The sequence below is a fragment of the Mus pahari genome, chromosome 3 (genome assembly GCF_900095145.1).
Source record: "Mus pahari chromosome 3, PAHARI_EIJ_v1.1, whole genome shotgun sequence".
Classification (NCBI taxonomy): domain Eukaryota; kingdom Metazoa; phylum Chordata; class Mammalia; order Rodentia; family Muridae; genus Mus; species Mus pahari.
The window spans coordinates 151,307,966-151,318,974 of record NC_034592.1 but is presented as its reverse complement, the minus strand read 5'-3'; the positions used below and the strand labels follow the sequence as shown (position 1 = coordinate 151,318,974).

The following is an 11,009-nucleotide window of genomic DNA, read 5'->3' as shown; positions in this document are numbered from 1 at the left end:
ACTGGCCCACTTACCGTATGGTTTGGGGTGTAGAGAGTTTTCCTATGTAGGATTTAAAGTCATAATTCCTGCTCCCCACCCCCACCCTCCTCTCCTCATTTATCTCAGCACAATGGCGCCGGTTGGCTTTGAAGATGAGTTGTAATCAACTTGTGAAGTGGAAGAAAGAGAATTCTGATTTGCGGGAGGAAGAAGCTCTGACGGAGCGTTGCATTTTAATGACTCTTGTTTATTAATGACCCGGGCTTTCCTGATCCACAGTCGACTGTGAGGGCTGGAAGGGTCCCAGCAGATGCTGTCTCCCCACAGAGGCAACATCAGGGATCCAGCGGCGACTGCAGAGCTGACTCTCTCGCTACCTGGGCCTGGGTGCAGGGTGGAGTCGTGTCTGGAAATGACTGGGACAATTGGTCTGTAAACAGGGCGGAGGGGGGAGGGGGCACAAGTCAGGAGCAAAAAAATCAATCCGCAGAAAATTAAGAGACTTTGTTTGCAGCTGCTGAGGAGGAGATTAAAAAAAAAATCACAGGAAACAAAACCCCACTAAAAAGAGGTATTTAATTTTTAGGTCGTCCTTAGAGTCTAGAGTGAAAGAATAGCGTGGATTTCCAGCTTTGTCTCCCCCTGGCATCTATTGACATATTTATTTGCATGTGTAAACCTGCTTTGAGCGACACTTTCTGGTATTAGATCAGACCGCCCCACCCCCCACCCCCGGCCCCCGGAGCAAAACTTCATCGGAACCCTGCTTCCTTTATCTCAGAAGCTCCGGTTACAACCTAATGTTATTTTAACAGTTTTTCTTTAATTTAACGATATTTAATTTGCATTCACTCAAGTGACATACAATAGATCATGCTATTACTATGATTTATATCCAACGAACTGGCATAAATCCACCATTATAAATTGCGCCTGTAAATGAAACTATTATTTTACAGGAATTACCGGAGCAAAAAGGCTAAGGACCCTCCAAGTCAACCTTAGTCAAACCCACTCTTTTGAGTTTTATATTTTATGCCTGCAGTAAAGGCTTCCCTGAAAGCTCATAACCCACGCACAAAAAAAAAGTCATTCGAAGTACATTAATTACGATAATACCGTCCAAAAAGCTGCAAGGGCCTATTTTTGTGACATCATTCTCTGATTTCTTACTACCTTAAATTATCTCTTTGATGGCCATGGAGATTAACAGTCATGCTTTTATCATTAAATATAAGGCATTTTAAAGCCTCATCCACCTTGGTTCTAATTGATATTGCTTTAAGTTGGCCTGATTTATAATTTAAATATGCAGCATTATCCGCCTCTCTTAAGCAGAATGAAAAACCGAAGTCCCTCTCATCTTTCTCAGTAATGTTAACATCAAGGAAAAGTCACTTTCTTTTCCCCCCACCCCAGCCCTTTTATATCCTCAGCCTAATTGAAAACTGTTCATTGAATTTCAACATGATAGAAAAGTCTTTTTATCTCTCAATTTGTCCATTAGCGATTATAATTGAAGTATCTGCTACAGCACCGAGTTGATATTGTTCTTGTTAAAATTCCGAGTTTCTCTAAATCTTTCAGAAGACATCAAAAAAACGCATACGCATATCTGCCTGCGCACGCATGCACGCTCACACACACGCACGAGCACACACCCGCCTCTAAGGCTCAGGCTATAGCTGCCTAAATGGAGGCTCACACTCAGCACCGCTCCACTGGGAAGAAGCCACACAAAGAAGGAAGTCGGCTAATTTTGCTGGGGAACACGCTGCATACTAATCTCAGAAGTGTGACCATAAGGTTTGCTAATTGCCACATCTGTTTAACAGCTGTCAGGCGGTCCCCACATGCTGCCGTCAATATTACAGTGCCACACATTACCACGAGTTTTATTGTTTTCAGCTGTTATGTATTTCTCATAGACATTGCTACGGCTAATGACGATGACTTCTCTTAGGCCACTAATGATTTTAGGGCTTTTTTTTTTTAGCTCTATTTAACCCGGTTTTGCTGTTTGGGTGGATATATAACTTCCCGTCCCTCCCCATAACTTCCTCACGGGAACAATGCTAATTTCCTCCCATCTACAACCACAGATACCCTAATCAGCGTGTAGAGTCTTTTAACGGGAAGTTTCCCAAAGGTCTTTTTCTTTCCCTAAACCGTGAGGCTGAACGCTGTGGAACTGATGTATGAGGAGTCACATCACTGCGAGGGCTGCCTCCACACCAGCACACACCAGCAGCACCCGTCTTACTGAGCTTTTTTGTAATTACTTTTGCATTTCACCACAATACTTTTTTTTTTTAAGCACACACAGCATACCACAATATTTATTAAGCCTAAAGCAGAGACTGACAAGCTGCAAGCAGAGTGAATTCATAGCACCTGATGTAAGACAAATTGATAGGTGTCAGCGGTCTCCGGTGTCCGCAGAACATGTGGATTCCGTGTGATATATTATTTATCCACCCCCCAACGCCTTCCACCTCATTAATAGCCCTGTACACTGCAGACGCACAGTACTGATGATTCGTTTGGGACAGTTCAAAGGGACGTAGTGTTTGTCTACTCTGATTCCATTCTTTTTCCTTATTTTCCCTTGCATCTTCCCATAAATTATTAAGCCCTGGACTGTTTATTTAAGGATCTCATTTTAGTGTGTATGTCCAGCTGAATTCTGTTTTTCTCCTCTAATGAAAAGAAAATAGCATGAGAATTTCCGATGTGTGAGCAAGTTTTAGATCCTCCATGCACGAGGCCACCCATAAAGGACAGACTGCCTTCCAATTGCACAGCAAGGCCGTCTGATGAGTCTTAAAATCCACTCTGAGTTACGAACCACATCACGCCAACAAATTAAAATGCGGCTGCTAGGTCAAATCCAACACGATTTGCATGCACCTATGGAAAGCTAGATGAGAGAGAGAAGGACTGATACAAGTCACCCAGTAGGGAATACTGTCTCCAAAATGAAGGGAGTTGATTGGAGGTCAGTCCCAATGAACCCTGAGTGAGCGACACCAGTTTTCAAGTCTGGTGAAGTGTATGTACCACTTAGAATCCAACCACAGCATAACCAGGGAATGGACACAAGGCCTACTGGGCTTCACACACAGAGATGAGCTTAAATATAAAATCAACTCTGTTTTTCTAAAATGAACCCAAAGGCTCACATTTTTAACATTAAAAGATATTTTAGTTTGCCCCTTCTTAGAATTGGGAACAAAACTGCCATGGAAGGAGTTACAGAGACAAAGTTTGGAGCTGAGACGAAAGGATGGACCATCCAAAAACTGCCCCACCGAGGGGTCCATCCCATAATAAGCCGCCAAACGCAGACACTATTGCATACACCAGCAAGATTTTGCTGAAAGGACCCTGATATAGCGGCCTCTTGTGAGGCTATGCCAGAGCCTGGCAAACACAAAAGTGGATGCTCACAGTCAGCTAGGATGGAACACAGGGCCCCCACTGGAGGAGCTAGAGAAAGTACCCAAGGAGCTGAAGGGGGCTGCAACCCTATAGGTGGAACAACAATATGAACTAACCAGCACCCTCAGAGCTCATGTCTCTAGCTGCATATGTAGCAGAAGATGGTCTAGTCAGCCATCATTGGGAAGAGAGGCCCCTAGGTCTTGCAAACTTTATATGCCCCAGTACAGGGGAAGGCCAGGGCCAAGAAGGGGGAGTGGGTGGGTAGGGGAGGAAGGGGGGAGGGTATAGGGGACTTTGGGGATAGCATTTAAAATGTAAATGAAGTAAATACCTAATAAAATTGGGAAAAAAAGATATTTTAGATTATCAAAAGACATTTCCCTGAGCGGTTTGCTGGTGTGAGCGTGTGCGTGCACGCGCGCGCGCCACCATGTTTCAAGGCATCTCTCTAATACTATGAGGGGAAGTGGATGCTAACTCCTGGCACAACTGGGATCTTCAGCACAAAATTTTACAGAAGGCTTTATCAACAACAAAAACGATTATTTTCAAAACTTTACAGCCACAACACAGAAAGCATGTTGTGGCCCTCGCTGACAGTTTTCCTGGGAGATCTCTCTTTCTCTCTCTCTCTTGTTCATGTCCCTCTTCTCCTGGCTCCTGTGAGACAGGAAATGGGATAAAAACTACTCCTCTCCGGTGGCTGTGATAAATGACCCACGACCAACGACGTAACTCTAGAGTGGAAGGGCTTAAAATTGAGCCCGTGTGGTTCCACAGGGTTAAAACCACTGTGGCAGGAGGCACGGCCGGGAGCTGCAGGCACGATGGCAGGAGCTAGAAGCTGTGTGCATACACCCTCAAAAGCAAGCATGAAGCAGAGAAAACAGACCGGAAGTGAGGCAAAGCTAGACACTCCCAAGCCCCGCCCTCAGTGATGTACTACTTCCTCCAACAGGGCTGCACCACTTAATCCTAAACAGTGCCCCAACTGGTGACCAAGTATTCAAACACCAGAGCCTTTGGGAGATACTATCACTCAAACCACCACAGACACCAAACGGCTGGTGCCCTGTGACACTGACTGACACTGATGTCACTGGTGAACTTCGACCTTGTGATGTGCTCAGCAGAAGCCCCAATGAAAGACTTCAAAGGCCGTTCAGCCGTGGGTGCGCTGCCGGGCTGCAGATCAGCGAGACAGAAGAGAAAGCAAGAGCTACGTTGAAGCGGGTAGAAAGCTCGTCAGAAGCTCTCCAATGGGAAATAGTAGCCTGAACTCCCCTCCTCCCCACCTCAGTAAAATGGCCTTAAAGAAGGGAGAGCGGGGGACGGCCTCACATGACACTCACACTTGCTTGTAATCCCAACACTGGAGAGGTGGAGAAAGGAGGCTCTGGGGGCTCACTAGCAGTCAGTTTAGCCTAACTGGGGAGCTCCAGGCCCATCAGAGACCCTGTCTCAAAGGAGCGGGTGATGATCCTGAGGCTGACATTACACATGGTAACGTTAAATAGTAATTAATCCTGGTGGCCGGGGTTGGCTCACCCCAATCCCCAATGGTTAATGTTCCCAAAGGAAAGATGCACATTCAGCCTTTATATGTTAATATGCCTTAAGTGGCACAAGAGCTGGGCCACTGCATAACCTCCAGGCTGTTAGAATCTACCTCCCGGCAGCAATGCCAAGTTCCTACTTACTGAATTCTATGTTCTATGTTGGCCGCTCTAGACCCTGTTGGGCAACCCTCAGGGCAGCGCTCTCCTGTCCTGCCCTCTTCTCAGGCATGGCGTCACTCCACACTCTTCCCAACCTGACAGATCTCCTCCTTCTCCTCTCTGCTTCCGGTCTCGAGAGGGGGCAGGGTCCTAAAATCCCGCCTCTGTCTGTCCTTCCTAGCTATTGACTGCTGACATCTCTATTTACCAGTCAGAACCAACTGGGGACAGGTTCCCAGAAGCTCCAGGCAGTTTTATGGGAAACATAATTAGCATTCGCAATACAAGCAGCCACACCAGATTGTCCTTCAGCCTCCACGTATGTGCGTACACATTCACATGCACACATTCATGATGATCGTATGCATAAAAAGACATTCACAGAGTGAGAAATTGTGGGTCCACATCCGCCCCGCCACAGGGGTGTGGGATGCTCCGCTTGGGCAGGCAGAATGCGAAGAGCCAGATGTGGGTCTGTGCTCTGCCCCTCTGCTGGGGTGCTGGACGGCACCTCTGGGACTGCATCTACCCTGTACTGCTGCCTCAGATGCTAGGTATTAGGGAAGCGCCTAGACACCACTCAGGAAGTGAGAAAACACAGTCTAAGATGTGGGAGGTCGAAGCTAGGTGCCCCGATTCCCAGGCATCCAGTTGCGGCTGGAAACCCCCGCACAGAAGTTGGGAATGAAGCACTGGGGTCCACAGGCCTGCAATGAAGCCGGGACCAAATGTTCCCAAACTCGTGAACACCAGGCGCCACTGGGTCACGAAGAGTTGGGAATGGAATCTGGGCCATGGGCTGAGAGCGATGATGACCCCTGGGCTGGGGGAATGGGAGCTCCGGCTTAGCTCTTTGGTGATTGATCTTCCTCAGCTTGGTAGCGGATGTCTGGGAGTGCAGAGAGACCTTCTGCCATTGCAGCTCCGTAGGCAACGGCCTTCTCCATGCTCCCCATGGTGGTTCTTGATGAAAGAGACGGTCCTTGTTTATCCATATCGTATATCAACTGTTCATCATGGAAATGGATGAATACCAACTCCTCAGGGTGGACCAGATATTAAATACCTTTTTCAGGGAGAAATGTCTGGGAGGGGGAGCTTATTGGCTAAACCCTCAGGGCCTCTAGATACCTCATTAGCATGCACAACTCTGTTCTGGGCTACATGACCAACATGGGGAGTGTGGTCACGTGTTCCAGGCCAGGACTCTAGGAGGGAGCAGGGAGCGCCTAACTTCTCAGGTGGGTACCTGAGTACCGGGGTCTCAAGTTTCCTGGCATGGTCCACTGCCCCACAAGAAATAACTTTGGGTAAGTAGAAGATATGGTATGGGCTAGGGAGATGACTCAGTGGATAAAGAGACTTGCCACCAAGCCTGAAGGCCTGAGTTCAATCCCAGAATCTGCATGGTAGAAGAAGAGAACCCACTCCCCTAAGCTGCCCTCTGACCTTCACCCTCATGGAGAGAGAGAGAGAGAGAGAGAGAGAGAGAGAGAGAGAGAGAGAGAGAGAGAGAGAGAATTTAAAGATATACTACAGCAACTGGAAATTCAAAAGATGGCTTCAGGAGCTAGATACATGCTACTTACCTTGCATTCACAGAACAACAGACAAACGAGGTGTGGTGGTGCACATTCGTAATCCCAACACTTAGAAGAAGAGGCAGGAGGATCAAAAGTTCAAGGCCATCCTCAGCTACATAGAGAGTTTGAGGCCAGCCTGGGCTACATGAGACCCTGTCACTAAAAAATAAATAAACATATTTTTAAAGCTAGCTCGGAAAGCTATTGTACGGATTCTTCCAGACACAGAAGCAGCAGAAAGAGAAACAGAGGCACAAGAAAATTAAAATTCAACATGAAGCATTCAATTACTGGGAGTTCTAGAAAGCAACAATTAAAAAGAAATAAATTATTCAAGAAAAGCTCCCAAAACCAGAGGGGAGAAACTCCAGGAACCATGAGTCTCTAAGATCATGTGCGCAGCTTCCTGTCAATCTCCATCCTCATAAACACAGCTTTAAAGACAGCACAAAGGTGCCCGGCCCCCTCAAGGCCACAAGAGCCATCCTCGAAACTGGAAAACAAAAAAGATTCCATATCCCACTAAATTGTGGCCAAATCATTAAAATTGGGATAAATGTATGTTCAAATCTGACACCTTAGAAACTTAAATCCTGCCGGTGGTGGTGCACGATTTTAACCCCAGCACTCAGGAAGCAGAGGCAGGCAGATCTCTGAGACGGAGGAGACCAGCCTGGTCTACAGAGCAAGTTCCAGAACAGGAGGGGCTACACAGAGAAACCCTGTCTCAAAAGAAGGGAAGGAAAGAAAAGAAAAAGAAAAAGTTAGGAAGGAAGAGAGGGAGGGAGGGAGGGAGGGAGGGAGGGAGGGAGGGACGGACGGACGGACGGACGGACGGACGGACGGACGGACGAACCTACTGATTCTCTTTCTGGGGAGAAAATAAAAGGTCCTTTTCCCCTTCTTTCCCTCTTTATTTCTTCCTTTTTTTCTCTAGAATAAAAATGGGCCGGTGCTGGAGAGATGGCTCAGTGGTTAAGAGCACTGACTGCCCTTCCAGAGGTCCTGAGTTCAAATTCCAGCAACCACACGGTGGCTCACAACCATCTGTCATGAGATCTGAAGCCCTCTTCCGGTGTGTCTGAAGACAGCGACAGTGTACTCATATAAATTAGATAAATAAATAATTTTTATGGATCTGAAAAGTTCCCCAAAGGCTGCCTGTGGACAGCTTGGTCCCTTACTGATGGTTCTATTTGGAGGTGGTGTAAGTGAGGCTTTGCTGGGTCATGGTGGCGCACACATTTAATCCCAGCACTCGGAAGGCAGAAGCAGGCAGATCTCTGTGAGTCTGAGGCTCACAGAGCTAGTTCCAGAATAGCCAAGGCTACACAGTGAAACCTTGTCTCAAGAAAAAAACAAACAAAAACAACAAAAGACAAAAGAAGGAGGAGGAGGAGGGAAGCGGGAAGAGGGGAAGTGAGACCTTGTGGAAGAAAGTTGGGTCACTGAGGTGTGGATGTGTTCTTGAGAGAGAGAAGGGATTCCCCAGACCTGCCTCTTCCTGTCTCTCTCTTTGCTTCCCAGCCATCATGTGACGACCAGGTTTGCCCTGACACATATTGCCTGCCAGGATTTGCTGGCCTGAGGCAGAGGCAAAGACAAAAGAGGCCAGCGGTCACAGAAGTCAGGGCAGTTTGCGGGAGCCCGTTCTCTTCTTCTATCATGCATTTCCTGGAGATTGACCACGGGTCACTCTCTCCTTGGGGCTGGAGAGGTGGCTCTGCTGTGGAAGGCATCTGCTGCTCACCTGAGATAGCTTCTCAGCATCTGCATCTGCATAATCACCTACACCTCCAGCTCCAAGGGATCTGCTGGCCTCAGACACCTTAAGTTTTTTTAATGTTTCCTTCTTTTATGTTTCTTGTGCCGGGGACTTTGCCACAGTGAAGGAAATTCATTTACATGTCCCCCTGCCTGACTTTACTGGTTGCCCTAGCTTAGGACAAGAGGCAGTGAGGCCTCTACACATCCAAAGTCCTACTGGGTAATGATAAGTTCCTCTTGTATTTCGAAGCCCACCTTGCCCTTCCCACTGGTTTGAAGATAATGTTGACTCAGAACAGGAAGTGATTTTTTTTTTTCTGGCTTCACGCCTCCCTCACGTTCAACTGGTCACCACGAAGCTTCCTGTCTCCTCCCTGTCTCCTCCCTGAGACTCCTCCCACTCCTGTCATGAAGTCCCAAAGACCTCCATACTGTCCCCCTCTCTGTAATCAGCTTGACTCTGAATGGAGTCTCCTACACGGAGACATAGGATTTGGCCTCTTAAAGCCAGCAGCAAGGACAAAATCCAACTTCTGCAACACATGACTTAAGGCCCAGCCCCGAGGTGACCTGTGTCCTTCTGAAACCACTTAAAATTATGTTGTACCCCATGACTTCTCAAATGCTGTACTTGGCCACCCTCCCCCATCTATTACCACCCCTACCCGTGGAGTTCCCACACGCCCTTGTAAACCCAGCACAAGTGAAATTTCCCTACATCCACCACCCACTCAACCCTACTCTCTGCTCCTCTGGCCTAGATGCCCCATTTCCTCTTCTGTGGTATTCTACATCCCGTGACATCCTCCTGCATGCCAGCCTCCCACACTACAGGACCACTTTTGTTTCTGTATCCCAAAATTGAGATGGGGACTGTCTTTGGTGGACAGCAACCATTTGGTGACGCATTCCTGGATTCCCTGCTAGAATCTACTTTTATGGGAACGATGAAGGCTCCTGAAACTTCTCTGTGCTCTGTAGGAGGCGCCTACTCACCGGAGCTGGATGGAGAAGACAGTTAGAACTCAGCCGGGCTCTTCCTGGCTCCTTCTGCCTCCCTGCAATCATGCAGTGACATTTCTTCCCATTATTTTGATGCTGGCGCCATAGGGATGGTTAGCTAGGAAAAAAAAAAAAAAACACCTCCCCTTTGGTCTCCGCCAATGGTGTGATGGAGCCAGCTCTTACCAGCTCACTGGAGCCCACTGGCATGCTACCAATAAGTTTTGAAGCCTCTTGACATTATGTTTGAAATCAGCCACGGTGGGAATACTTACGGAGACTAGCAAATGGGTGCAGGGCTCCCAGCCCCACCCTGGATTCCAATTTTAAATTTTTATCTGCTCGCCCATGAGCTCAGCCCGCCTGACTCAGCAACAACTGGTCTGACCCGTGTCCCACCCAGAGTGGACACTTCTCTCACACTCATCTACTCAGCATTGCCCAAGTCTTCCAAGACAGCAATTATTGGCTCATAGGCATGCTCAATCTAGCTGGCCAATGAGAAACTCTCCCAGGACTATTTGGGAAACTACTGAAGTGGGGGGCTCTTTGCACTGAAGTGGCTGCAACTTTGGGCTACAGTGAAAAGACCTCAGGACTGTGAAGCAAACAAAGGAAGAAAGAAGAAGGCAGGAAAAGCCAGGCAAGTCTTCATCACACGGGGGAGTCCTGGACTCTGTGCTGTGTTCCATCGATAGACCTTTCACATCCTGAGTCAATAAAGTCTTTCTCATAAGGGAGCCTTGGGGGTTTTGTTGCTTCCAAAGGAGCCGGATGCTGAACGCTGTGTAGCCTATCCCTGTTTGGGGGCGTTTTCTATAATGTGGAAGGTACCTCTCCCAGAGTTACCTTGCTCAAACCAATGCTTCTCTAGACCCACCCAAACACCCTCTAACTGGTTCTACCCCTGTTGTCCACATTGCACTTGTCTGGAAAGTCACCTGGGCACCAGAGCTGGTGAATCCCAGGGGATTCTGCCATACAGCCAAGGATGAGAGGCAATGAGCTAGGGTACCCAGATTCCACCAGGAATGGTTTCCTTGTGGAAGGGAGGTTTTTATCCAAACCCTTCCCCTGAGCTCCACAGTTGATGTCCTTGCTCTCTTCCTCATACACCTCTGCTTAGTGCTGTCTCCAGCTCTTTCCATTACACAATCTCCTTCCCTCCATACCTCTGAGACTATTGTACAAGATTTCTCCAACAGCAGCTAAATTTGTCACACTGCCATTTTGTATTCATTACCCTTCACCAAAGTCTCTCGCTTAGCTTATAAGAGAACGGATCAGGAGATTGGTTTTAGACAAACTGTCTTAGTCAGGGTTTCTATTCCTGCACAAACATCACGACCAAGAAGCAAGTTGGGGAGGAAAGGGTTTATTCCGCTTACATTTCCATACTGCTGTTCATCACCAAGGGATGCAGGACTGGAACTCAAGCAGGTCAGAAAGCAGGAGCTGATGCAGAAGCCATGGAGGGATGTTCTTTACTGGCTTGCCTCCCCTGGCTTGCTCA

At 47.7% G+C, this 11,009-nt stretch overlaps 1 long non-coding RNA gene across 1 annotated transcript in view; it reads right to left on the bottom strand.

Annotated features, from left to right (window-relative positions):
* Window positions 1-223: 223 nt before the first annotated feature.
* LOC115063637 overlaps window positions 224-11,009 on the bottom strand; it is a 28,507-nt gene continuing 17,721 nt past the window's right edge. The window contains exons 2-3 of the long non-coding RNA XR_003843499.1: window positions 9,491-9,614; window positions 224-412 (exon numbers count right to left, since the gene is read on the bottom strand). This is a non-coding gene — a long non-coding RNA (uncharacterized LOC115063637). The remainder of the gene's footprint in view (window positions 413-9,490; window positions 9,615-11,009) is intronic.